At 37.7% G+C, this 27,656-nt stretch overlaps 1 protein-coding gene and 1 pseudogene across 8 annotated transcripts in view; one reads left to right on the forward strand and one right to left on the reverse strand.

Annotated features, from left to right (window-relative positions):
• The window catches only part of dock3 (dedicator of cytokinesis 3), a 226,945-nt gene that overhangs the window by 10,346 nt on the left and 188,943 nt on the right, over window positions 1-27,656 (forward strand). The gene's annotated exons all lie outside the window — the stretch shown is intronic.
• On the reverse strand, window positions 10,206-10,322 carry LOC127521978 (uncharacterized; annotated as a pseudogene).

Below are 27,656 nucleotides of genomic sequence, written 5' to 3' on the forward strand. Positions count from 1 at the left end.
TCACCCTCATGTCGTACCACACCCGTATACCTTTGTTCATCTTCAGAACACAAATGAAGATATGAAATCTTAGAAGTTTTTTTTATCCTCCATAGAAAGCAACATAATTACCACATTCAAGGTCCAGAAAAGTAGTAAAGACATTGTTAAAATAGTCAACGTGACTACAGTGGTTCAACCTTAATGTTATGTTATCTATGGGGGATAAAAAACCCTCTCAGATTTCATCAAAAATATCTTGATTTGTGTTCCGAAGATGAACAAAGGTCTTACGTGTGTGGAACGACATGAGGGTGAGTAATAAATGACAGAATTTTCATTATTGGGTGAACTAACCCTTTAATAGACAGTTTAATTTAATAGTTAAATTAATAGTGCTAAGTTAATGGATGGATGGATGGATGGATAGATAGATAGATACTGTAGAAGGACAAAATATAGAGAGATCAACATGACAAATAGATATATAGAATGAAAAAAGGATGGATGCATATATAGAATGACAAAACTAAAGAAAGACATATAGACCAATCAGTTTAGAGCTTGCCAGTTTGACAAAGCTCATATTTGTAAACAATATGCTCAATGATCAGTGAACAGACTGTGGGTGGCTGAGTTTAACAGGCTTAGCAACATGAAATAAATAGAAACATACAGAAAAAGCAATGTCAGCCACTAAGCCATCAAATTACCTTAAATTATGAACGAGCAGAGTACATGTTTCATCTTTATTTAGCCTGTGCTCTGTTTTTTTTCTTCTCGAAATACTCTTCTTGTGGACTCTTGTCACATATGTGTAATCATTTCTTTGCCGGGTTTATGTTTCCTGTCCTACCTCCCCTCTCATCCTCACATTTCCTACATTTTAAAAATCTTTAAAAATCTTAAAAATCTTTTTTTTTTTCCTCGCCCACTTTGTCCCTTTCCCCTTCTCGTGTTTCCACAAATGGGCAATTACTTTGACCTAATTCCCAGCTGTCCTCATGCTAATGGAGCTGCGCTATGACTGTTTTTATGTCTTCTTTACCTTGAACATGCTAATGTGCCATTAAGTTTCAACAATAGTGTAGTGTACGCATCATTTTCCTACTGCACACCATTCTTCCCTTGTGCTGGGGGTTAGTGGGTTCCTCCTTCATGTCTACATGAATTCCGGTAGCTAGCAGATATGGTTTATAATTCTGCTTCCAGCACATCGCATCTACATCACAACACACTACAGTTCATATTGAGTTCATATGCCTTTTTTTAGCATGTTTGACTGAGTTCAACACACATTTTGTGGTCAATAGAGTCAGAGGCCACCAGTCCCTTTGGGATAGAATGTGCTAACACACAACTTTTATCAAAGAATTGCACTATCCAATCCAGTTTCTCAAGCACATGGTATATAATAAATGCTGTTGGAATAACTAGTCCTAGCTAGTCCTAATGACACATTCACAGCCAATCAGAACACATTTATACGGAAGCCCTAAGAGGCCATCGATTATTATTATTTTTCTCTTGTTTTCTTAATTTTCTTGTGATCTCAATGTAACAAAAGTTGTTTTCTCATTATCACGACTTAATATTTTCTCGTGATTTTGACATAACAAAAGTTGTTTCTCGTTATGATGACTTAATTTTCTCGTGATCTCGACATACGGATTTATACATCTCTTACGGAGCCCCGGATAAGACATGCAGGAAAAAAATAGTAGGCTAAATTGTGCGCATGATTAATTATTTCGTTCCCTCGATTTACTAAAACGTGCGCACGATTTATAAATCGAGGGAACGAAATAGTAAATCGTGCGCACGATTTAGTAAATTGAGGGAACGAATTAGTAAGTCGTGTGCACAATTTAATTGTTTTTCCAGCATGTCATGTGTGGGGCTCCATAGTTTCTTGTTATTATGACTTAATTTTCTCGTGATCTCGACATAACAAAAGTTGTTACACAACTGCACCAACAGGTGGCAGTATAGAACTGAATGTGACTGATGGGGTGTGGTATATATTATCTGATTATTGATAATTGATTATTTATGATTATTTTGCTTGAAAGTGTATCTGTTATCGTTACATTCTAACTGCTAGATGCATGACACATCAGTTTCACTACCGCAGTAGCATTTGTTGTGATACTAAACATATTGCTTGTTAAAACTAATGTTGATGTCACTGTATAGTATTCTGTTTGCACCTATCTTTATTTGCATCTTTACGACACCATTTTAATCAGATGTCACCAGTGTTGGGGAAAGTAACTTTTAAAAGTAATGCATTACAATATTGCATTGCTCCCTAAAGAGTAACTAATTGCATTACTCAGTTACTTGTTATGGAAAGTAATGAGTTATGTTACTTTCGTGTTACTTTTCCTCACCTGGTCTGGGCTTGGTTGTTTGTTTTTTGATAAAAAAAAAATAAAAAAAATCTATTTTTGGCAAATGCAAAGGCCTTTTCATGCCAAAAGTTAAATGAATAAGCCTTAGGCTGAAGAAAATGCAAATTCATGCATGTACAGTAGAGGTAGAGGGTGCAGCTCAAACAAACCTTTAAGTTTTGCTGCCATTTTAGATTGCAGAATAATAAGACACAGGAGTTCCATACTCTTACTTCAAAAAAATACATAAAGTATGTTTGTGTTAATTAACATATTTAATTATTGCAGGTTTGTGTAATATTTTAGCTTTGCATATCTCTGTTTTTATTCATTTTGATTCATTCATTCAATGAGATAAGTAAATGCTCACATTTAGTCTAGAACTACAATAACCATCATGTTACTCACCTTACTCACGATTTCTCTCAAGATGGAGACAGGAGAGGTGTCAGTCAAAAAATGGGAAAACAAAGTAGCTTGCGTTACTTCTTTGAAAAAGTAACTCAGATATTTTGTTGTAAATTTAAACGTAATGTGTTACTTTACTAGTTACTTCAAAAAAGCAATCTGATTACATAACTTAAGTTACTTGTAATGTGTTACCCCAACACTGGATGTCACATTCCTATTTGCCTGTTCCATGCTAAATGTTTTCTGTTCATATTTATTAGGGATGGGCATTTTTGTCAATTTTTAATTTCGAGTACTGATAGATCTCAAAAACGAGTATGCGAGAACTCTCGGTCGGGGTCTTATGTGGGGGCGGGCCGTGTCCGTCAAGCTATAATGAAAATATTTTAATTAAAACACTGTTACGAAGCTGGAAAGTTAATAAACACCAGTAAACTGAAGCCTGGTCTATATGACGCATTCTATGAGATTAATCAGATATCCTAGATGCACAACATAAACGTAACATTACAACATTATCTGCAAAAACGGACCCAAATCAAGTGAACAAATAACCAAATCATAGTCAATAATGTCAGGCATTGCCGTTTGAGCTGATGCTGAAGAGTGAATGAACACCGGTAAACTGAAGCGCTTTCCTATCAGATTAATAAACTAAACCAAACATATCCTATATGAGATTAATCTGATAAATGCAACATAAATGTAATAACACAACTTTTATCTGCACAAAAGGACACGACTGTGCACGTGAACTTCGCTCTTCCCGTAACAACAACACTGAAACATGGGCTGAAACTAAAGCACGAAGATTTCTGTTACAATTAGTGCTGCACATCTTGCACTTAACTGTATTTTCATGATAAAAGTGATTCCAGGTATCACTGCATGCTTTGAAATACATAGTTTCACTTTATTTCACCACTCTGGACTGCATGCTGTCCTATCACTAACCAATCAGACACCAGGAACTGGCCAAAATACCACTATAACTAATCAGAGAGGAAAAAAAAAATATATATATATATATATACTCACTACCCTGGTGCGCACCAAACAAGCAGACCAAAACCCCCGAAATATCAACTGAACTATGAAAGCAACACAGACCAAAGACATCTAAATGAAACCAAAAACAGGCGTGACGTCAAAACATGCAACCTTTTTTTATCTTTAGGTCCGGTGTTAAAAATGACAGCGCTGAGTATGGTTGGGAATCGAAAATCAATTACAATTCTGGAATCAGTTACTTGTTGTAAAATCCACTTATTAATTCCTGTATGTGCATTTTAATGTGGTTTTAAACCATTCAAGTGCTTGAAGACATGAAAGAGAACTCAATTCGGTACTTGTGCTGTTTTCTGTGCTGGGCATGTCCAGAGTGCGCGCACAAAAAGCTGCCTCTCATATAGTGCACGAATACTGAATTGCTCTTTCGCATCTTCTTGCACTTAAACATACAAACACACACAAAATTATGTCAAAATATTCTCGTAACACAGTTGGTTATGTCTTAAGTGAACATAAACAGTTGAAAAAAAAAAAACGTGTAACAGTATATTGGATCCGTTCATTAGGTCTTAAAGTGACAGCAGCCTAACAAACCTGCTGCCGTCTGTGTCATTACTGTTAATCAAAGAAAAAAAGAAAATGAAAATCACTCACTGTAACCTTTGTAACTTCAGTCAGGATTAATATATATATATATATTACTTATAAAAAGAAAATTATGCAGTGCTATTTTACATTTAATTTAAATTTCTGAACTTTGTTCAGTTGTTTATTTGTGCTATTGCTAATTTGCTTATTTGTTGTTTTTATATTACTGACTGTATACTTGTCTTTAATAATGTTTGAAATTTAGTTAGTCTAGTTTAGTTCTTTAGGTGTGATTTTTCTATATAGAGTTCTTTGATACAAAACAATGAAGTTTAACTGTGAGCTAAATACTGTGAAATAAAACTTCAGTTGTAGCGCAAACATTTCTGTCTACTAAATTACGCTTATTATTTACCTTATATTTAACATAAGAGTAATTTGAATGGTACTGTGCAAGGTATTACATACTGGTTTTTGTCATATTGTAATTTATTATCATAATCATAAACACGCTGGTTTGTAGCACAGATAGTTTTACTACCTTTTACTGCACTTTTTTAGGACATTCATAGGAAATAGCTTACTTATGCTTTGAAAAATGAGGTGAATAGATTGCTCTAAAACAATGCAGACACCATATGCGAATAAATGGCTCTATCAGTCTTGGTCAGTTCCTCCATCAATGTTTAATCTCATTTAACTAGTGAGATTTTTCTGTAGGTGGAGCAACCCTGCACAACCTGGGCAAAGAAACAAACTGGAGTAGCAACAAAGTATTCTGATGCTTGTCGCAGCTAGTTAGCAAAAGTTATGTTAGCTTACATGGCTTGATGTTACATAGCATGCTTGTTGATTTATGTTGTGCCTGGCGTAAGGAATGTGTTTGGCAGATTTCTGTTGAAGAAAGCCTGATCAGTCCTGTGGGGTATTATAAATAGCTCCAATTATTAATTAATCATGATAAGCTGCATGTTTAGCATTATGCTAAGTTAGATCTCTAGCCAGAAGCTAAAATAGTGGTTCCATCAGCAAAGTGGACACTTACGTTCTGCCTTTTTCAGCTTTTTACAGTAATCTGCCTATGGCATTGATTGAGTTACCAAAGATTTAACATTATATTTTGCATATCTTCCCCCTGTCTGTCGTAAATACTGTATGTTGCTAGCTTATCATTCTCATTTTAACATGATCTATGATCTTTGGTTGTTTTGATCGATAAATACATGGTCTGTAGTTTCACAGTAGAGTAATTTCTCATTTTTAAGTCAAAATGAAATATAAACAATAACATTACATTAAAGTTAGAAATCTTTTAAAGGGGTCATGAATTGAGAAATGAGCTTTTGATATATAAGAGGTCATTGCACTATAAAAATATCCTGCAAGTTTCAGAACTGAAAACTTCCTTGTTTGTCCAATAAAAGCTTTTATTGACACCAGGCCCAGCGAACGACTCGTCCCGGAATGTGCTTTTCTATGAGGTGAAACGCCACCTCCGCAGAAGAAATCAATGCCTACTTCATCATTGCAATGTTAGCCTTGCCCACTGGCACGTTAGTGAGATGATGAGGAGAGAAGAGCAATACAGGACTAAAAATAACATTACCTTTCAAAGGATCCTAATGCTAGGAATATGGTTATTTATTTTCAACAATGTAAATGTCTCATTTGAGCTTTTTTTATTTGTATTTGTGATTTTACTGTGGATTCTTTGGTGAATCAATCGCATTTCGGCGCAGGCTTTGCAAACAGACTTTTACGATATGGACTCGACAGAAATCTGTGATGAGTGATTTCTGATATTAAAGATTCATATACAGTCAGATGTTCTTTGTCTATGTGTCAGTAAATCAAACCAGTGACTAAACTGTCAAATTCACATTGTTTCTCTTAGTAGGATGAAAATAATCTGTTATTTAAATGGTGGTTAAATTATATATAGAAAGCGGTCAAAGAACGCTCCCTTTACAATCACTGGAGCTGTCAATCAAACAGCGCGAGTTTATCAGTGACTGGACTCGCGCCAAAACTCCCGTTTTATTCAACGAATCTCTTAGTTACAATACGTTTGCACTGTTATGATGAAAGCATTTGTTAGTGTTCAGAAATTGAGTTGCAATGTCGAGATCACTGCATTCATGCGCTCAACAACGTGTCACAGACATTGGCTACAATGTTTATCACTGCAACCTTTCATGCCACAATCTAAATGTAATACCTTGAGAGTAGTGCGACACAGCAGACACTGAAATCATTGCGAAATCATTGCGAAATCACACGTGCTTCAGTATGTGTAGTAGTAGATGAAACAGCGGCGCTCATTCATACAGACTTCAGATTTCAATAGTAATCTTTTTTAGCTTTAATATTCACAGACACTAATCCGTATCGATATCTGATTCATTGTACCCTACTTTTGATTTATTCATCCAAAAATTGCCAAATTCTGTGACGTTCTGCTTTGTGATTGGATTCTGTGATTTCATCCGTGTTTTCTGCATCGCAGAAATCATATGGCTCTACATGGTATTTGCAGTATTAAAGAGAGTTAGTTTTGTGAGTTATTTATTGTTGTGTTATAAAGTTGTTTCCATTAGTGTAAGAAGGATATGCAGTTAATAGAAGTCTGCTCTTTATACACTCTACGTAGCGCTTCATGGCCATTAAATAGATACAGCAGCTGTTTCAGCTACGCACCGGTATGAAAATTGAAACCGGTTTACCATGTGAACCGGTTTACCGCCCATCACTACTTGAGAGCTGTAATAGTAAAAATGTGCTAAACGTTTTTGGGAGAGTAATACTTAGCTATTTCATAGGCAAATATGTCAGCCAATCACAGCAGTGGGCGTTTACACTAAAGTTTCACAGCAGACATGCCCCTTCAAACAGAGCTAAAATCAGGGTAGGAAAATGTCTTTTATTTCTAAATAATGACAATTTTTGATGTAAAAGCATACTAATATTACAAGTGCACCCCAGGAAACATTATAAAACAGTAAAACAATGTAGTTCATGACCCCTTTAAAATCAGTTAAACAACATTTCCACAAATCTAATTTCTCATTACACAACAGTTGTTCTTGCTGACGTATTCAAGTACTCAAATGAACTTGGGACATATTTAATTGATGACATTATTATTTGATCTATGAGGTGTACCTCTTTGACATTTTTGCAATTTTTATTGATGGAAGGATAGAATAAGGAGAAGTGGGTAGAACTTGAGCCCACAGAGACTTCCACAGAGTTCAAACACCTATTAGTTCTACTCATTCTCTGCCTCTTGCATCTTCCATGCTTCCATATATATATATATATACACATATATAATGTAATGTAATGTGCTAAACACCCATATTAATTGAAACAAGTAATTCTTTATGGGTCTGGCTCTAATGCTCTAATGGCCACTCTAATACATTCATTTTTAGCATCAGAACTGACATTAAGGGACCTATCATACATCAGGCGCAATGCGGCGCCAGGCGCGACGCAAGTGTTTTTTGCTAGTTTCAGCCCGGCACAGTTATCGTTTCCACGTGCTGCGCCACGTTTTTTAAATAGCAAATGCATTTGTGCACCTATGGGCGTGCTGGTCTGAAAAAGAGGTGTGTTCAGGCGCGTTGTAGGCGCGTTACTATTTTGAGGCAACTGAAATAGACTGTGCCATTGACCAACTGAAACCTGGTCTAAAGTCAATGCCGCAAAATTTGTTTTGTTGTTTAAAGAGCGCGTTAGTAATATGTGCCTATATGTAGGTGCACAACGCACGTGCATTCTGCTTATTATACACACAGGGAAGCGCAGCAGCACACAAACATGCCAAATTTTAAAAATAAAAGGATTACAGTGTAAAAGATTATTATTGTGTGCATAAAAATAAAAATGCTTTGGTGGAATCCGTCTTTTCCTGTAGATGGTCTGCTCGCTTTAACCTCGCGCACGAGCAGATCCGTTTCCTCACTATAGACGCGTTCAGTTATTCTGCTTTCAAATTCTGCCTTGTAAATAGCGAATACGCCATGGCACGAGCGCAACTGGCTTTTAAAGGGAATGGGAGACGAGACTCTGATTGGTTTATTGCACGTTACGCCCAAAACACACCCATGACACATTAAGAGAATATGGACAACCTCTTTAGACAATGCGCTGGGCGCACTGACCATTTTTCCCGTCCTTAAACTAGCAAAAGTGGATTCGGACACGCCCTAAGTTCATTTGTGCCATGCGCTTTAGACCATGATTAGATCGTTAAAATAGGGCCCTCTAGTCTCTCTTCCACCTCCATTTTTTTTTTTTTTTTTTTTTTTTTACACAAAGCATTCCTCATTGGTTATGCTTCTTTTGTTGTCTTCCAAATGTTAGTATGTTAATGACCCAGATAATGACTCTCCAGAATATGAAATTAACTTATTCATGCAATTCACGGACATGCCAGTCTTAAAAATCTTTCCTAGTCAATGCAACCGGTAAACAACACAGAATAATTCACCCCACACATGCATTGTCTTGGGAGAAAGGCCTGTCATAGTCAATCAGCTGAAGGAATGTGTGTGCGTGTGCTCTAAAAATGTGTGTGTTTAATATATTGTTACACTAGCAGGAGGACAGAGTTATTAGTACATGGGAGACATCTGGGCACATTTGTCTCTTTCCCGGCAAGGGGGCAAACTTCAAATTTCCCAAGCAGTGGGAGCCCTGGTAAATGTTTAGGCGGTAATATTGATTACTATGGGGTTCCCTAATGGAAACAATGTGCATTAACCATTTACCATTTACTGTTTTACAACTAAGTGTACTGTAGGTCACATCCTCTGTAAAGTCTATGGAGTTTTTATGTGAATTAGAACTTGCATAGCATATATAAGTAGCAGGTGCCAATGCCAGTGAAATTTCATGATTTTTGATACCAAAACAAATTTTATTTTATTTGGATCACACTGCTTTTAACTATTTAAAAAGATAATTTAATAGATATTAATTCAAATATATTTTTTTAAATAAATATGAAATTACAACAATAGCATGTAGCAAATGACAGAATGTTTTTTTTTTGTATGTTTTCTAACTGTAGAGGTTAGTTATTATTAATGACATTACAAACAGCGGCAAGTCATTTACAGTGCAGGGCCTAATGCACAGATTTATTTTCACATCACATTTCTTGTCACGTCTCTATACATTTGACATGGCCTATTCAAATTGTGTGACCAATTTATTTTTTTTTTTTTACATTGTTGTGCGGCATTTACTTGATTGTTGTTAGGGTGAAAACATCTGCATACACATGACGTGAAAGACATAAACACTCCACAGTCAACTCCTAACCTAAATGAATGCAAACACTTGACCTAATGTGATGGGAGATGTTGCTGCATTGCTAATGTCAATAATTAATAATTAATTCCTTACATTTATATAGCGCTTTTCTGGGTACTCAAAGCGCTTTTACATACGGAAGGGGGAATCTCCTCAACCACCACCAATGTGCAGCATCCACTTGGATGATGCGACGGCAGCCATATTGCGGCAGAACGCCCACCACACATCAGCTTATTGGTGGAGAGGAGATAGAGTGATGAAGCCATGATGGACAGAGGCCAATGGGCAAATTTGGCCAGGATGTCGGGGTAACACCCCTACTCTTTTCGCAGGACATCCTGGGATTTTTAACGACCACAGAGAGTCAGGACCTCGGTTTAACATCTCATCTGAAGGATGGTGCTTTTTGACAGTATAGTGTCCCCATCACTATACTGGGGTGTTAGGACCCACACAGACCACATGGTGCGCACCCCCTGCTGGCCTCACTAACACCTCTTCCAGCAGCAACCCAGTTTTCCCAGGAGGTCTCCCATCCAGGTACTAACCAGGCTCAGCCCTGCTTAACTTCAGTGGGCAACCAGTCTTGGGCTACAGGGTGATATGGCTGCTGGTTAAGGCTTTTATATCTGACTGAATACATTACAGAGGTTACGTTCATGTAGCTTAACAGTTAGCTTAGAAATCTGTTTCTTTTTAGAATGTTATTTTAAAAAAAATGTGAATGTTCAAGGACTCTCTTGCAATTCATAGTTGGCCATTGTTCACATTTAAGGAAACCTTACTGTAGACCAGCCGGATTTAACGATGTAAAACATGAAGATAAATCAGAGTATATACAAATGATGGTTTAAAGAAGTAATCTTATAAGCTATGATCTGTAAAATACTGATAATGCTAATATCTCCATGAGAGCTCTCACTTTCTGTTGTGCAGCACTAAACATTGTTGGTTTTCCAGCAACTCATCAAATTAAATCAAGAGGTTTGTCATGACAAACCACTCCATCCACTTACTCTTAAAAGGATCACCACTGAAGTTTTAGAGCTTGCATCTTTTTATCAGGTGATCTTAACTAGGTTAAATGAAAAGCTAAGAGACTAGTGTGGGTTCACAGAACCTGTGCTAATGATGCTAATGCTTTAAAGTAGCAAACATCAAATGGCATTAGCGCAAATCTCGCCAACATTCTTCCCTGTTTGATGATAAAGCTCATGCTGTTGACATCAAAGCCAGTCATAATGGGACATGTTATATCTTATTCACTACTGTTTCATCCGTGTTGTTTATGAGGGAGGAAGACAGGCCACTAGTGTAGCGTGTAGCTACTTAGAGCCAAAATAAATCCAAAAATACAGTCAAATTAATGTTTTATTTAGCCTTTATTTTACATGGAGCAGAAATTTGGACCAATGAGATTTTTCTGACAGGACTACCCAGTGCGACATGATAGAAATAGACATTAAGTGGCTAGCAAAATCCCATTTCTAGCATTGCTTGTTACTGTTGTAGGTGGTTAGGACAAAAATTTAACAGGAAAGAGATTCCATGAATCCATTTGGTCATGTGTTAAATTCTCCAGGAATGTACATAATGATAAAAAGTATGTTCAGTGCGCTGTAAGTCAGTTCAGATAAAGGCACCTGGCAAATGAACAAGTGTTAATGTAAGAGATAGGATTTATCGCATGTTGCTTTATCATTCCATGTCTTGTTAGGAAATGATGTAAGACAGAGAAGGGGAGAAATATAGACAATGGAGAAAAAAATGTGACAGTTTAATCCTGTTGTCTCTGCTCGGCAGCTGTGACATGTTGTTTGATGTGTACCCTCTCTCTCTCATCTCCCTTTTTTTATTTTCCGGGGTGGTCCTGCTGGTGATATCTGAGATTGATGTGACAGCAATAGACAGGAGTAGCCCAGGGACTCGACCCTCAAGCCTTGGGGATATGAACCTGCCCCATTTTTGATTCCCTTAATTACCTTCATTCTGAAAAAAAGCTAAAAAGTGTGCAGTATTAAAATACCTTCTCCTGTCCCAGTTTAATATGCAATAACTTAATTGACCTTTTACTAAACTCTTATTTTTTTTGAACATTTAACATTTTACTGACCAGCCCTACCTTAACAACTGTAGCTGTCCACTGTTTTCTCAGAGAATCTTTTATTCTTGAACCCTTTAAAGGCTAATTCATCCTGCCCATACAGACGCTGACCAATGGTGACAATCACCAAATTATAGTCACTTCTCATACATTCCACGACCCGACAAATGCAGACTGAACATGTTCAGTCAGCAAAAACAAATTACAACCAACGGCAGCAGACGCCAACAGGGGCTGATCCGCTGTTGATCAGCATCTGTAGGTGCATTGAGAATTAACGTTTACTCAGATATTTCTAGTTTATTCCTACAGGATAGGGTTGGGCCAATTGACGATGCCATTGTCCATCGCTGATAGCCAACAGACATCACAATGTTGAGCAGGCATCATGATTTCCCCGCCCCCTAACCCCGCCCGCCCAACCGCAATCTGCCCACAAAAAAACATCTTAATTAATCACATTATATCGCCCAGTGCAGATACTTCAAATAATTATTTATTTTTTTCTGATTAGGTAAAAATAACATAATGAAGTTGTTTCTGATCACAATACAAATTATATTCAAAACAGTTCAATGAACACAATTTAAACAGTAAAGATTTTATTGTGCAAAAAACGACAAACGAATTATAGGTTTCTAAATGTTTTACACAAACTACACCACTGATATTCAAATGACAGACCGCGGTCCGCACCCTGGCATGTTTCTATCCGGACTGTAAGACAGAACGGTAACACGAAGTGAGCAGCGTGTCAAAACAGCGGTGCAGATCACACCACAAGCACTCTGGATCGCTTGTGGTAATGATATTTCAGCGCTATATCCTCTAGTAGTTTTATCTAAAGCCAAACGTGCTTCATTCGAGCCCTTTCAGCTCCGTGCGCATTCTCTCTTTCTCCAGACGCGTGCAACACGGTGCGTGTCCACTGGCGCGGTGCAGAGCGAGCATTTTTAATTAATTCCAATGGAAGTTGAGCTTATAGTATTCGTCAATAGGTGGGTCGAACTCATAGAACACTGAAAGACAGCGCCGTGACTTTTAGTCATCATTTAATTGCAGCACACGCCAACAACAAGATGCACAAGCGTCGGGTAACAAGTTAACAACTTTAAACATTAACATTGCAACTGTGCCCTCTAGGGGGACATGGCCATAACAGCATTCATAAACAGTTGTAATAGAGTATATGCAATTTGCGCATGCATATACTTACCCTCCCCAGACAATGTCATCGTCCATCGAAATGTTTCACTGTAGACATTGTCTGATGCTAATTTGGTAGACATCACCCAACCCTACTACAGGATGTAATGCATCTGACTTAGCAACAATAACCAAGGATGGTGTAGCTTAGCAAACAACATCACAATCAGAGCCAGATAATAGTCTTGCAAGGCAGTATTGTAGTATTCGAGGCCAGACTCAAGTCTAAGACCATATTTTCATGGTATTGGTCTTGTCATGAAGCATTTGGACTCGTCTTGACTCAGACTTGAGACCGATTCAGATTCTCACGCTTGACTCAAATTCATCCTACTGAGTTCTTCGCCTGGACTTGGATTGAATGACCAGGTCTTGACTACAACACTGCTGCAAAGCCCCTGGGTACAACTTTAGAAGCCCCAACCCCTGCCGCTTCTTGTGCCAGACCTCTTTACCTACATTAAGCAAGGACAAAGGTCATTTGACTAAAAAAATTTAGATTTTTTTTGTCGGCTAAAATGAGATGACTAAGGGTGCGTTCACACTTGTAGTTCGGTTCATCCAAAACAATGCTGTGTGCTGAGGTAAATGTGCTTGTTGTGTGAGCGTAGCCTGCACATGATGGTATTTTGGCCAGCTGGGAACCCGTGAAGAGCTTATAAAATGTGTAAAGGAGTCAAAACAGCGGCGGGAATCCATCCGTCACACACACAAACGATCTGCTGTGGGGAGACGTGCGTCTGATGCCTGTGATGGGCAAACTCGCAACTATGACGAAAAACCCATATGCGTGAGGATTCTGTCGTTTTTAGGGTATCATCTTCCTGTTTTTGGTTCGTTTACATGTCTTTGGTCCGTGTTGCGTTCATATATCATTCGAACTGCACCAGAGTTCGTTTGGAAGCGGACCGAGACCCATCTTTTCAGCGGTCTCTGTCCGCTTGTTTGGTGCGCACCAGGGTTCGGATGGCAGCGTTCACACATGCTCAAATGAACTGCACTAACAGAGCAATCGCACCAGGGTTTGTTTTAATCGAACCAAACACGACAAGTGTGAACGCACCCTAAGTAGCTATGGACCCTAGTGATCAGCTTATGCTGAGGGCACTGGTGTTCTTTCTTTGATGTTCTTGAGTCATGTGACCTGAGGTTTTATAGGCCTCTGACAATCTGAGGACTTGGAGCACTAGCTAATTGAAATTATTTTAATTTTAAACATAAAGTAATTGATCTTTTCCTTGAACAATACTAAGCAGGAAATGACACACCTAGAGTCAGCTACATGAGCATACATATACATATGCATGCACAAACAGACTCATCCCTAGATGACAGATGGCCCTGAAAGGGTTATAGGAGACACACAAATGGTCTGAGGATAGCAGTACATTGACACACTATTTATGTGTAAGATAGAGAGGTCAAGAAAAGCCTTTGCACCCTGCTGTGTCAGCATGATTTCTTTCATACCCAATTTCCTATTGCTTGTATTAATTAAAAGTGGCAGCTTGACACACTGGAGGAACCTTCATGTGTTATTAGCTAATGCTGTTTTGTACACTAATGCCATTTAGAGTACCTGACAGCCTTTACTTGTTCCTTTTAAGGTAACTTTCTGTTTGTGTGTGTGTGTTTGAATGCGTTTCAGACTTTAGCTCGGCTGCTAATCTGTGAATGTGCGAGCACCATCTGGCCATGGGGATTTATCTGCCTTCGTCCAATGGCTTCTGTCTGCTCTCTCCACCCTCTTTCCTATGTGCTCTCACTTTTATGGTTCCAGTATCTGTCTCTCTCTTTCCTGTCTCATCTTTACTGTCTTAGAGTCGCTTGTTTGTTCTCTCTAGCCTCTCAATGTCTTTTTGTTTGTGGCTTTCGCTTTTGTGTTCTTTTCTCCTTCCTTTTTGCAAGGTGCAGTTATTTTGGTCATCTGCAATTGTCATGTGTCCCTAAACACAACAGGACAAAAGAAGAATGCAATGAACACAACTTAGACTTGATTTCTTTAAGGTTCTTAGCATAACAAAAGGATTGTGCTAATGTGATTTAGAGCGATTTCCCTTCTCGTCCATGAAAACATTGTTTTAACTCTGAATTGAAGACAGCACCTTCATTGTTTTGGTCTTAAAATCCTCTGCTGCCATTTTGTCATGAAAGGGTTTGGTTGGAACAGATACATTGGAACAGATATATCACTCAAGATACCACCATCTTTTCCTATACTTATTTTTTTGTAACATCACCAGAAATGCTGTGCTTGAGAAGAATTGCTTATTAGTAGGAGTGTCCGATTCTGCTTCTGAAGGGCCACCTTCCTGCAGAGTTTACTTGCTCCAACACACACACCTGCCTGTGTGTTTCTAGTAATCCTGAAGACTTTGCTTAGCTGGTTTAGTTGTTTGTTGGTAGTAAACTGTAGGAAGGTGGCCCTCTAAAATCAAAATTGGACAGCCTTGGTTCAGCTTCTTAACAAGGAATTGTCCTGTTTGGATTGTAAGAATGACAGTGTTTTACAATATTGTGGCTTCAACTAAAATCAGAAAAGCAATAAAAGGCATACTGTATCACAGCAGAGGACTCTTTTTTGACACCCATTAGTACGCTTTTGTCATTGCCATTTTTCCATTTTTGCAGTCAATTTCTAAATTTTCTTGAGTTATTCAGGCAATCCCTAAGGATACTGGCAGCAGCAGACTGTTAGGATGTCCAGAGTTGGCTCCTTGGGCTTTGCAGTTGGCTTTTGTTTTTCTAGGATACTGGGATGGCGGAGGGCACTCGGGCCTTGCCAAGTGTCTGCACACCTCAGGACAGGATGGCTTTCCCAGCGTCGCTCTCAGCACACACCCGGACACACTTTAAGTAATCCATTTACTGGGCATGACAATATGAAACGCCCTTGGCCTAAAGAGCTGCTTCTCTCTCATGGTTTCTTGCAAGAAGAAGTGGACATAATGACTTAAAGTTATTTTAAAGGATTTTTGGATTGTCCTAGTTGATTATGACTCTAAAGTGTTTCATGACTTGATTTATTTCTAGGTGAAGTGATTAAAGAGCTGATAACCAGGTTGCTGGTTAGAACCCTGCAGGAAGCAAGTCACAAGTGATTGACTCTGTAATAAGTTAATTGAACCGTTCTTAAGCAATGTTATGTGAAAACCATGAAAATCAGATCCATTGTCTCTGTTGTGCAGCAATAGTACAGTTCGAAGATTTTTTTTTAACCGATTTTGTGCTTTCTATTCTTTGTTGAGAACCAGTACTCAATGTGCTTTCAATGTGATTCAAATAATTAAGTCTATATGCTTAATGCAATGGTCTACTGATCATTGGAGTTACATTATCAATAGCGTTAAGAGAAGTCAATGATTATAGTGACTTTAAGCCTGTGTAATGGTGGCTTAGCCCACTGCTCCAGTTACTGTGTAGACTCACCATCTGGACCCTAATCCCATAGAAACACCATCTTTGGGTGCCTTTGCATGGCCAGAGAGAGCATGCAAGTCAGTCTGATCATATTTGTATGCTTCCATAACAGACCCAATTGCAGTTATCGTTACTAAAAAAACAAAACAAAAAAAACAAAACATATTACAGGACAGTATTAGACATTGCATCTTGGTAAATGCATTTTGAATTATTGATGAAATTCAGTGTACAGTGTGTATATCCTAAATGATGTGAGAATTTGAGACTGGAGACGTTTAATTAACTTGCTAAAATTTAATACGTTTAAGGAACTTTAGAAGGAAACTTATTTATTAACATATGTGCATTAATTAAGTTGTCTAAAAGGGAATCTTAGGCCCTGTTTACACTTGGTACACTGTAAAAAGTAATACGCTGTATCTGCTTCATAAAATTTTGGCAACAGATTACAAGCAATATCATTAATTAAATTCAACAAATAGAATTGAGTTGGAATTAATCAAATTAATTCCTTAAATGTCAACCATTTAAAACGAGTAAAATTTAAGTAAAATTTAAACAAAAATATCTGAATAACAGACAGCATTGAAGACACCTGCTGATAATAAGCAGAATCACTGAAGGAAAGAGAAACACAAGAATTAACAGATGTGTAGATGTTGATGTTGATTTTATTGAAAATATTTGGTCGCCATTATGGTTATCAGTGTTTTATTTAGTTAGGCAGTTTGACTATTTGCTTTTTATGTCAGTTTGTGGTTTTTGTAATGGTGCTAATTTTACACATTTTAAATGGTTGACTTTTAAGGAATAATGAATTTAATTAATAGTATTGCTTGTAATCTGTTACCACAATTTTATTGAGTCGATAGAGCGTATTACTTTTTACAGTGTATTAAGATGCATTTTGGTTGATCGGATCACAAGTAGACGAGGGAGACACATTTTCATTTACACTTGGTGTTTTAATCCATCTCTTTTGTCCACTTCTGTCCTGATTTCTTTGAGGGGAGGGTCTATGGATAGGTAAGTGTATGGACTTTGTCAGATCTTTCAATCTAATAGATGAAATAAGCTTATGCAATCTACATGTGACTGGAGACGATGGAAAACATACGGAGCAGCAGGTCCACCTGTCATCAGATATGATGAAAATGTTGTGAAATGGGCTCAGGAAAATATAGAGTGACAGGAAAGTACTAATGAAAGAATAATTTTTGTTCTTTGTTACTTTTTGACCAATATATTTCCATGACCTTTACCAGATAGAGTTTCTAAAATTCCCAGATATTTCCAGTTTTGCCATGAATGTGGGAAACCTGTTTCTAGGAATTTCCCCCCAAAAAAGGACTGGCCATACATCAAAGCATGTTCTCTTCTGATATGGGAGCCGTCCTCTTGTGAGACACTAGAGAGAGAGTAGTTTTGACAATGTTTTTAATTTTTTGTTTTGTTTTTTATATCTAGGCATGATTAGCCTGTGGACATTTAGGGTGTACTCACACTAGGCGCTCTGAACCGTGTCCGAGCGCGTTTGACCCCCATAGCCCGGTTCGTTTGACAAGTGTGATCGCTCCGTTCCATGCCCGGGCGCGGTTCGTTTAGCCGGCCCTGGCCAGCTTGGAAGAGGTGGGCCAGAGCGTAGTTCGGTTGGGCTTGAGCGCGGTTCGCATGCAGTGTGAGCGCTAACCGTGCCAGAGCATGGAACAATTACTACTTTTGTGTGCGCTACTGTCATCATTATGACGGCAAACATCTTTATTGCTACTTGGATAGTACACTTATCAATTCATGTAATTAATTCGAGTGTATTTGGGTTTATAACGGGTCTGATTCTCAACTTATTGATGAACAGGAATTGTAGTTTGTGTGTAAAGCTGCAAATTCCTCCATTAACGTCAGCTGCCTTCATAATGATCCTCTCATACGTGCTATTGAAAATGCGTAATTCACGGCATAAATTATAAATAGCCTATATTAGGCAGTATCTTAGCGAAAGTGCATTTCTTCCTGTTTTCTTTCATTCAAAAAGTTGCATCGCATATGACGTAAGCGTGCTCCGGCCTGGAGCGTTAAGTGCAGTGTGAGTGCGGGGAGGGGGGACAATCGCGTTCGCGCTCGGTTCAAGGCAACCGTGTCTAGTGTGAGTACACCTTTAAATACATCTATTCAGTATATTCAAACATATCACTGTAGTGTTGTACCAAATAGGGTACAAAATACACTGTGGAAAAAAAACTGTAAAGAAAGGGCATCACCGGGGATGAAGAGATGCCACCTGGGCATCAGACAGAAGGAGCGTGGCTGTCCTGGCCGCTGCAGATAAGTGCCACTGACCTCATTAACTGCATCCCTGGCAGCACAGGAACCGCTGAGATCAGGCTGACAGATTGCGAGCAGTCTGTCCTCCGACCGTGCCACGGAGCGTGGCTCTTCATTCACGGCTGATTGGAAAAGGCAGCATAGAGCCAAAACTCACTCACATTGAAAGGGAGAGAGTGAATGATAAAGGAAAAGTGCAAGGGGCCGACTGATGTGTTGGGGAAGCTGCTTGCAAATACACTGGGACTTTGGCTCTTTTGATTTTCCGTATGCCCCATGTCTACTTTCAAGGACACTGGTCTTTTCCTTTTATCTCTCCTTAGTGAGGCACAATAAACCCCCCCCCCCCCCCCCCCAACCAAGATTCCCAAGATTATATTTATATACCTTAGAGTAAAAGCAGTAACTGTTGACCTCAATAAAAAGTTGTTTCTGTAAAGGTGGAAATACAACTTCTGCCAAAAGAAACAAAGCATCTAGTTCTGTTTAGTACTGTATCGTTTGAGACCCCTCATAGCAGAGATTTTGACCTCCTGTCAGTCATTTCTTCAAGGGCTTATCTCTTTCTCTTTCATATTACTGTATGTCAAAGGGGGGAAGAGATGGGTATGGGTATCACACACAGTTTCTGCCAATCTCATGTTAATCTCGAGTACCTATAGAGTAGTAGTGCATCCTTCATATCTCCAAAAAGTCTTTAGTTTTATCATATTTATAAAAGATACATACGCTGTACCGAGTCTTTTCGAAAATGGCCGAGCGCCTGAAGGCGTGCCGTGTGAGCGGAGCAAAAGAGTCACGAGCACACGCAGCTTTTGCGTAGCGATTCACTACGTTCAGTGACATTGTTGATTTCGTGAAGTCCCGTGAGCTGCGCAGCGCTGCCGACGACTTCCGTAAAGCCAAACGCGGGTTGATGGGTGTGTTCTTACTCTCTCGCTCTGGTCAACGTGTGTGCGCGCGCGCTCTTCCAGGAGAAGTGCCCGTACAAGGAATTCCGACCCTGTTGACGTCACACAGGCCCATACTCGGAAAAAAGACCACAAAGTTTATGAGGATTTGGAAGAGTATTTTTGGCACAGAAATACTCCGTCATACGTCCAACTCGTGTTTTGAAACTTTAGCCATGTTTAGCATGAGAATCTTTAACAGTGTAAATAAGTCAGAATACATGAAATAGCATTATACCCCCCCTTTAAGTCTTTGAGTGTAAATGCAAAATAAATGGTAACACTTTACAATAAGGTTTTATTAGTTAACATGAACTAAGAATGAACAATAACCTGCTTCTACAGCATTTATTAATTTCAACACCGAAGACTATTTCAGACCCAGGAAAAACCCTGTAGCTTCATGCCTTCTTTTTATATATACACTTCAATGTGGGCAAGTTTCATAAAAAAAGCAACATTTTGGACAAAAAGCTGAGATTTTTTTTTTTTTTTAAAGACTACCAAACATGCATAAGAAATACTTTAACTGCTTATTTCTGCTCCTTTTTTGCCTGTTTTGAACCGGAAATTTCAGAAGATGCATATTAGCACCCCCTACCATATAACACTGAAAACATGGAAAGCCGTAAAATTCCGTCAATGGTGGGGAAAGAGTAAAAAAAAAAAATTATATAAAATGATATATTAAAAAAAAAAAGATGTCTTGTGTTTCATGACATTAACCCTTAAAAATATACCATCAAAAAACCATGGAAATACAATGATATTAATCTTGAAGAACGTTATAGTACCATGATATATGAATATGATAATCAAACCATGGAATTATACTGTATATCTGATACCATTATTGAAGCATGGTACCACCACAGTACTTTTTAGTAGATTTATGAATTATTCATACATAGATTTACTCCTAAAATAATTAATAAGTAGTAAATAAGTCAATTTTTACATTACATATCACTTGATGAGTTACAGTATTAATACTATCCAGGTCTTAAGTTTGTACCCTCTCTACAAAACGGCTCACATCAGATTCATCCACGCAGGGATTGAAACATTAGTTTTGTATTAGTCATCCCCTGCTCACATAGACATTAACATACACTTCACATGCTCCTCCCTTGCACAAATTTATAAAAAAAATGCACCGCCTTTATAGTCTTGTTTCAACATGCACCTTCAAGACACAGAAAAGGGTATGCATTTTTTATTGGTGTTTCCTTTTATTGCATTTCAGAGCGATTTAACCATCTGTGTTACCTGCGAATGCTCGCTTATATCATCCTCACACATAGCATTAATTCTGATGAGGGCTAGCTAGAGGACCAATGCTGACCCATTATTTCAGCCATTTTGTTGCATCAGCCGCTCAAAGCCAAAAAATAGAAATATGCATAGTCGCGTGCACATGGCAGTACAGAGCTGCAACATTACGCCGACTGTCCCAGTTGCGACTGCACGCATGAATGCTCTCACATCCAAACTCACATCATTACCTCTCTGTGTGCATGTGTCTTGAGGGCTAAACCAACTGGCTTTCTGACATGTTATTCTTGTAATTATTCTGTTTTATTCTGACTTGATGAAAAGGGGAATACATTTCAACCGAGAGACTAATTAACAGAGCTTCCCAGCAGCTGAGAATGATGTGATAAAACCCTCTAATTATTTGAAGAGAACATCTTTTGCTTTAATGCTGTTCGCTAGCACCACCTTAACAGTTTTTCCACTTAATTCCTACGCCATGCTGTGAGTTACACCGCAGTCATTAGATAGTAAATGTTGTAATTGGCGTATGGTGTTGTTGTGCAAATCTGAAGTCCTATAAGTCAGCCATACTCGTAAATAAATCAGCAGATGCGAAGTGCATCCTCTATGAGAGATACATTTGTTTTCTGTGAATTGTGTGTCAGCCGGTAGAGATTCTGTTGTATTTTTGGTGACTTTTTATTTTATTTGTAGTATTTAGAGTTCAGTTGTGTAACGTTGCAGAGCATCGTCGTAACTAGTGGCATACACACTAAAGACGAAAACTGTAAAATGATAAAGATATATTTATAAAGTTTTTTTTTTTTTTTTTCAGCTGATGAATGATAAAAACATTGACAGCCAATTAAAATCCATCCTGCTTTAAAGAGCTCAAGCATTTAAAGTGGCAGACGACAAAAAAACTGCAGTGCGCATTTATAATAAATGATATAAATGAATGATATTATGCGTTGGTGTGGACGCTAATATAGTTATCATAGTTGTCTTTAGTGTTGTCACGGTACCAAAATTCCAGTAGTCGGTACCAGTACCAATGGTTTCCTGTGGTATCAATTTTGGTAACACAGGAAAATCTGTTGGAACTATTTTACTATTTTATTTAACTAGCCTATTTTTAAAAACATATTAAATATGATGGTAATCATACATATAAATATTTGGAGTGTGTGTATGTTTGTATGTGTATATATACCTCAATTAAATAAATTTTGAAATATAAAAAAATAAATAGGCCTAAACAAATGTTCAAACATCCATTTTGAAACAGACGTGCGTGTTTATTTTAGCTATTCCTTCAGTGAAACGACACACTACAGCCTGTAAAACTATGAAATAAATATCAGTAAATAATTTTAACCTAAATAATAAGAAAGTGAAGTATTATTCTAAAAAAACATTCGTTTTTTATTTCCACACAAAGATGCGTCATATAGCCTACCGCGCTTTGAGAGGGATGTGGGTCACGATCAGGAATGTTATCTTCTTGTTATCTCCTGATGTTACAAGCATCTGACACTTGTTGTAAAAGGTCTGAAGAGCTAGTTTTATCTTCAGATATTCAGGCTATGTTTGATTTTGCGCTGCCAGAGAAAACAAAACTAAAAATCACTGGTGTGTGAAACGCACTATACAAATAAACTTGACACGCCTTATCAAGTCTAATAACAAGCACAAACTCTGTTAAATAGAAATTGACGTGCAAGCAAAAAGGTTTCTGTCCTATGGTGTTTTTTCTACTTTACCACAGTAAGGAATGCAAATATAATAGGCCTAAAAGTGAACAAAAGGAAGAAACGTTTATAATCCCCTGCGTGAGTGAAGATTTGGGAAAAGAAACAGAGATTCCATGTTCAGTGGAATAACTAATGGAATATTGTTAAATTCTCTGTTAATCGGGTAACCAGATCGCGATTCGCAAGAAACAGAATACAAAGCCGGCAAAGCTTAAATGTATGACGTACCTCTCTCATTCGGCATGAACCAAAATGTTTCCATGGCTGCGATGTCACATTTAATTGCTAACCTATTAGCCTATTTCTTCTATAAACAAAGCTTTGTGCTTCACTCGTGTCATATTCACGTATAATACTGGCACAGCCCTATCAGTGGGTACCGAATATACCCGGATTCTCGGTACTCCCGGTACTACAGAAATGCTGGTATCGTCACATTTTCAAAATTTCAGTACCAACTTGGTCTCGAAGTACCGGTACTTTTGACAACACTAGTTGTCTTCATAGTTATCATTCTTAGTGTGAACTGGCCTTTAGTGTTAAATTTGTAGGATGTGAAGTTATATCTTTTTGTAAGTTTGAGCTATTTTACACAACAATGGCTCATCTAATCAGAATTCTAAGTATAAACTGTCTGTTTTATAATGTTAGTTTTATTGTTTTTTTGTTTTTTATATTCTAGTGTATATGCATATAATTTGTCATTTGATTGTTTAGAATAATACCTACTAGTTTGCATCTACAAAGTTCTAAAGAGATGATGTAATGCCTTAATTTGTAATTTCTTTAATGCACTGGATTATCCAAAATTATCCAAAACATTACCACTTTATTGTGGTATATCATCCACAGTGATGTTTTAGCTATCATAATATTTATTAATATTTGAATTAGCTTTTACTTTTATATTTTCAGTTTTCATTTTAATTTTAGGTTAAGTTTTAGGTTGTTTTTTTTGTCATTTTAGTTTTTTATTATTTAGCTTTATTTATACAGTTTTAGTTTTAGTACTTAAAACTTAAACTTAGTTTAGTTATTTCAGTTAGTTGCCAAAATAGCATTTCTAATTTTAGTTTAATATAATATAATATTTATTAAATTAAATTTCTAAAAATAGAAAACAGTTGTAAACAGTAATAATGTATTTACGACATTACTGCTTTTGATTGTATTTTGTTTAATTATATGCTACATTGGTGAACACAAGGACGAATTCCTTTCAGAAACAAACTTGTTTGCAAGCTTTTGAATGGTAGTGTACAGGGATATAGATGACTCATAGTGTGATATAAGATTTTGTTCATACCGCCCACCCCTGCTTGCTATTTGTCTTAACATTCAGAAGCGACTTCATTCACACAACACCTCATAGCGCATCGTTGTCCGATGTGAATGTGAGAAATAAGCAGTGAAATGAATATGTGGGGACTTTGGTCCCTTGTGATTGCGACTGGTGATATCATGATGCTGCAGGATGAGTGTGTTAGCACTATAGGCAAGAAAGACGATATCAGTGTAATCACACACTAGCTTCTTTTACATACTGTCCCATCCTCCACACCGCGCCACACAACTCTACTGCTCCTCGTGATGCTACAAGACCAGGCTTTGTCCTCGACAAGGCCTCTGCTGCCTACTGATTCACCACAAGACCCAGTGATAGAGATTGAGTCATTGGGGAAGGACTGTTTTTAAGAGTATTTAATGGCAATTATTTTATATCATTACATAGCACTCTACAATACCCATTTCTGGTAGGTCAATCGCAGCATTCAGCAGTCAAATGTTGTTTTATAATGACTGTTAAACTGTATAATGGACCATTGTCCCAGGTAATTAATGGTTGTGCTAATTTTATGCTACGTTCTGCGATAACATGCACCCTTATTTTTCTGTGGCGGTAAACTCATTACTGAAGGGGTGACAGAGTTCCTTTCAAATGCCTGTGGCATTCAACCAGATGTATTATGATTTCGGTAGCTAGCTGTAAACATGCTCTGCAACATTCTCTTCAAACTCTTTCTCTGACAGTAGCTGACCTGAAAAAGAAAACTGACATTGCAGTTTAAGTTAATGTGCTAATATGCTAATAATGAACTGCACACTATAATATTTTGGAACACAGTCCCTGCATATGCATATACCTATTTCCCTATGATATAGTTGGTGAAAAACAGTATGTGAAAAACATAGTAAGTACGAGTTCCTAGTAGGGCTGTGTGATTAATCATAATTGATTTTTCAATTTCGGCTTCAAACGATTATGAAAACAAGATAAATGAGGTAAAACGATTATTGAGCCGCTGCCGCATTCCGTCCATCGCACCTTCCTTTTTATCACAGCAGTGCACTTTCGTTCCTCCCTAAAAGCCCAAACTTAACATCCAAATCAGACAAAAAAGTGAGTGGTGTAAAATGCAGTCTATTGTTGCTAAACTGCAGGACGTGTTTGATATTAAACAGTGTTATTAAAAGCGCATTAAGCAACAAAAGAGACATTGTTCACCAGGCGGCTTTCTGTGTGCACATTCAAGTCGGAGCCAAACGCGGATAAGCAAATGGGCTTTGGATACGTGCCTAAACGTGTGCACGCAGAAATGCCAAAATGCCTTTTTGGAGAGTTTTCATGTAAGGACAGTGGGATATGTCTTAAGTAAATATACACAGTTGAGAAAGAAAATGCATGTGTAACAATATATTGGATCCGTGCAGCTCTTAAAGTGACAGCAGCCTAATAAACCTGCTGCACTCCGTCATTAATGATAACCAAACAACAAATGACAAAGGAAAATCATCCGCTGATCTTGACTGAATAAATTTAGTAGCTTTAATAAGGATTCATCTATATTTAATGTGTACAGTAAGACTATACAATGTTATATGCAGTGTTATTTTACATTTGTTTATTCAGTTTTTTGGCTATAACTTATCTGAATACCACTGTTAGTACATCTTCCTGAAAAACTTAAAACACTGTTTATTTAATTTGTATTTTCATTCTGTTGTATTTATTTCTCCATTTTGTAATTCATTTTTTTGGTCTTTTTGTATTGTTGACTGTTTACTTGTCTTATATAATAATTTTGAGGACCTTTTTCTTACATTAGTTAACCTAATATTAGTTTTTGCTGAAGTATCGATAATTGTGGAATTTTGCTGATATTTAAAATTACCTGTATCATGAAAAAAGGCTTTGATTATATTGGCCACCAATAATCATGTTAAATAATCGTGATTTCAATATGGACCATAGTAATCGTGATTATGATTTTTGCCATAATCTAGCAGCCCTAGTTCCTAGTTTTCATAAAACAGTAGGCGAGAAGTACTCGGGTGATCTACTACTTCCAATGAAATTCTGAAGTGTGCAACTGATGGACACTTTACTATCCCATGAGGCCACAAGAGAGGAGTTGTGAATGGCAGTGTAGTGCAACTGACGCATACAGATGACATGTAGTCCAGATTGATCCCCATTCACACGGAGCCACGAAAACGGCTAAAAGCGCTGTATTATTAATGCGCATGTGCATGATGTCACTGGTTTCACAAATTCCCGTTTTTCTAGTTTGTATGGAGACGATAACAGTATCGTTTTCAAAAACTTGCACTTTGAAACCCCCAAAATGTCATTGTCGTGTAAATGAACTGCCAAAACGCATAAAAAGTTTTCCTTTAGTTGAAAATGGTGTCACGTAAACGGCCCCAAAGGAACGTTTCTTAAGAAGTTAACACTAGCTAGCTAATAGGCAGTTAGCACTAAGCTAATAGGCTAAGCAAGGGGTCACTGAGGTCCACTTTCCTGCAGAGTTTAGCTCCAACGTTGATCAAATTCACCTGCCTCACTTTTTATTAATCCTGAAGACCTTGATTAGTTTGTTCATAAATACAGCTCATTACATTTTCTCTTTTTTCTGTTCTTATCATTTCTTGTCATTTTTCTAGTCAAAACATCATGTTTTTCTAAACAAGTTGCCTTAAATAACCAACCCTATTTTAATACAAAATCACTGTCACAAATGGGGAACATCTGATACGTTCACATCCGAAATACAAACCTACTCGGACAGGCTGAACCCTCGAGGGACGTAGCTCACTGGGGGATCAATAGCTTTAAGGACAGCAGTGTGGGATCAGTTTGTCCATGCCCCTTCCCCCACAACCGAACAACAAAAGCGAAATTCAACCACACTCAGTTTAGAAAGCTTGCATGGCACATTCCTCCTCACGGCTGAGTCTGATTCCTGTAAAGTCAGGTGGGACACTTTGACTTGTTTCACCACAAATTTATCCATAAATGTTTACACCTTGTTCTCCTGCAACTCCTACTTTCCATTATATCATGGATGCTAAATGCTTTTTTTGTTTCCATAAAGAGAAATGTTACACAAAATCAACCCGCTCAAGGTCCTCTTAGATCTTCCAGTTGCATAATGCATGCTGCAAGTGAGTTACAACACAGATTCATCAGTACGTCACACGCACATGCATTCGCTCGCCCTTTTGCAGCCGCTGCTGCGTGTCCATGAGCGGATGCGTGTTTTCTCCAGCTCAAGCAAAACATATCCAGGTCAGTAAGTTGATCAGATTAACTGATTCTAACAGGACCCTGAGGGAAGGTGCTTCCTCCTGTTAAACTGCTAATTTGCAGTGCTTTCCCAAACTCACTGAGAGAAAGCAGGAGTGGCGTGTAGTGGTAGCTAGTATAGTAGAGCAGCTTTAGGCCCAATTTTATTCTATGTATGAGTTGTCAGTAATAAAAACCATCTAGTAATAAAAAACATCTATTTAATAAGTGAACTTTTGAAATGTATTATTTTTATAGAATTATTTTGGTTTTGTTTTTAAATTGGGCCTTTTTTGTAACAAGCTTTAATTTTATATTTGATGCACCACTGATCTTTAATATTTAGTTTTATCTATCTACCTATCT

The sequence above is a fragment of the Ctenopharyngodon idella genome, chromosome 10 (assembly GCF_019924925.1).
Source record: "Ctenopharyngodon idella isolate HZGC_01 chromosome 10, HZGC01, whole genome shotgun sequence".
NCBI lineage: Eukaryota > Metazoa > Chordata > Actinopteri > Cypriniformes > Xenocyprididae > Ctenopharyngodon > Ctenopharyngodon idella.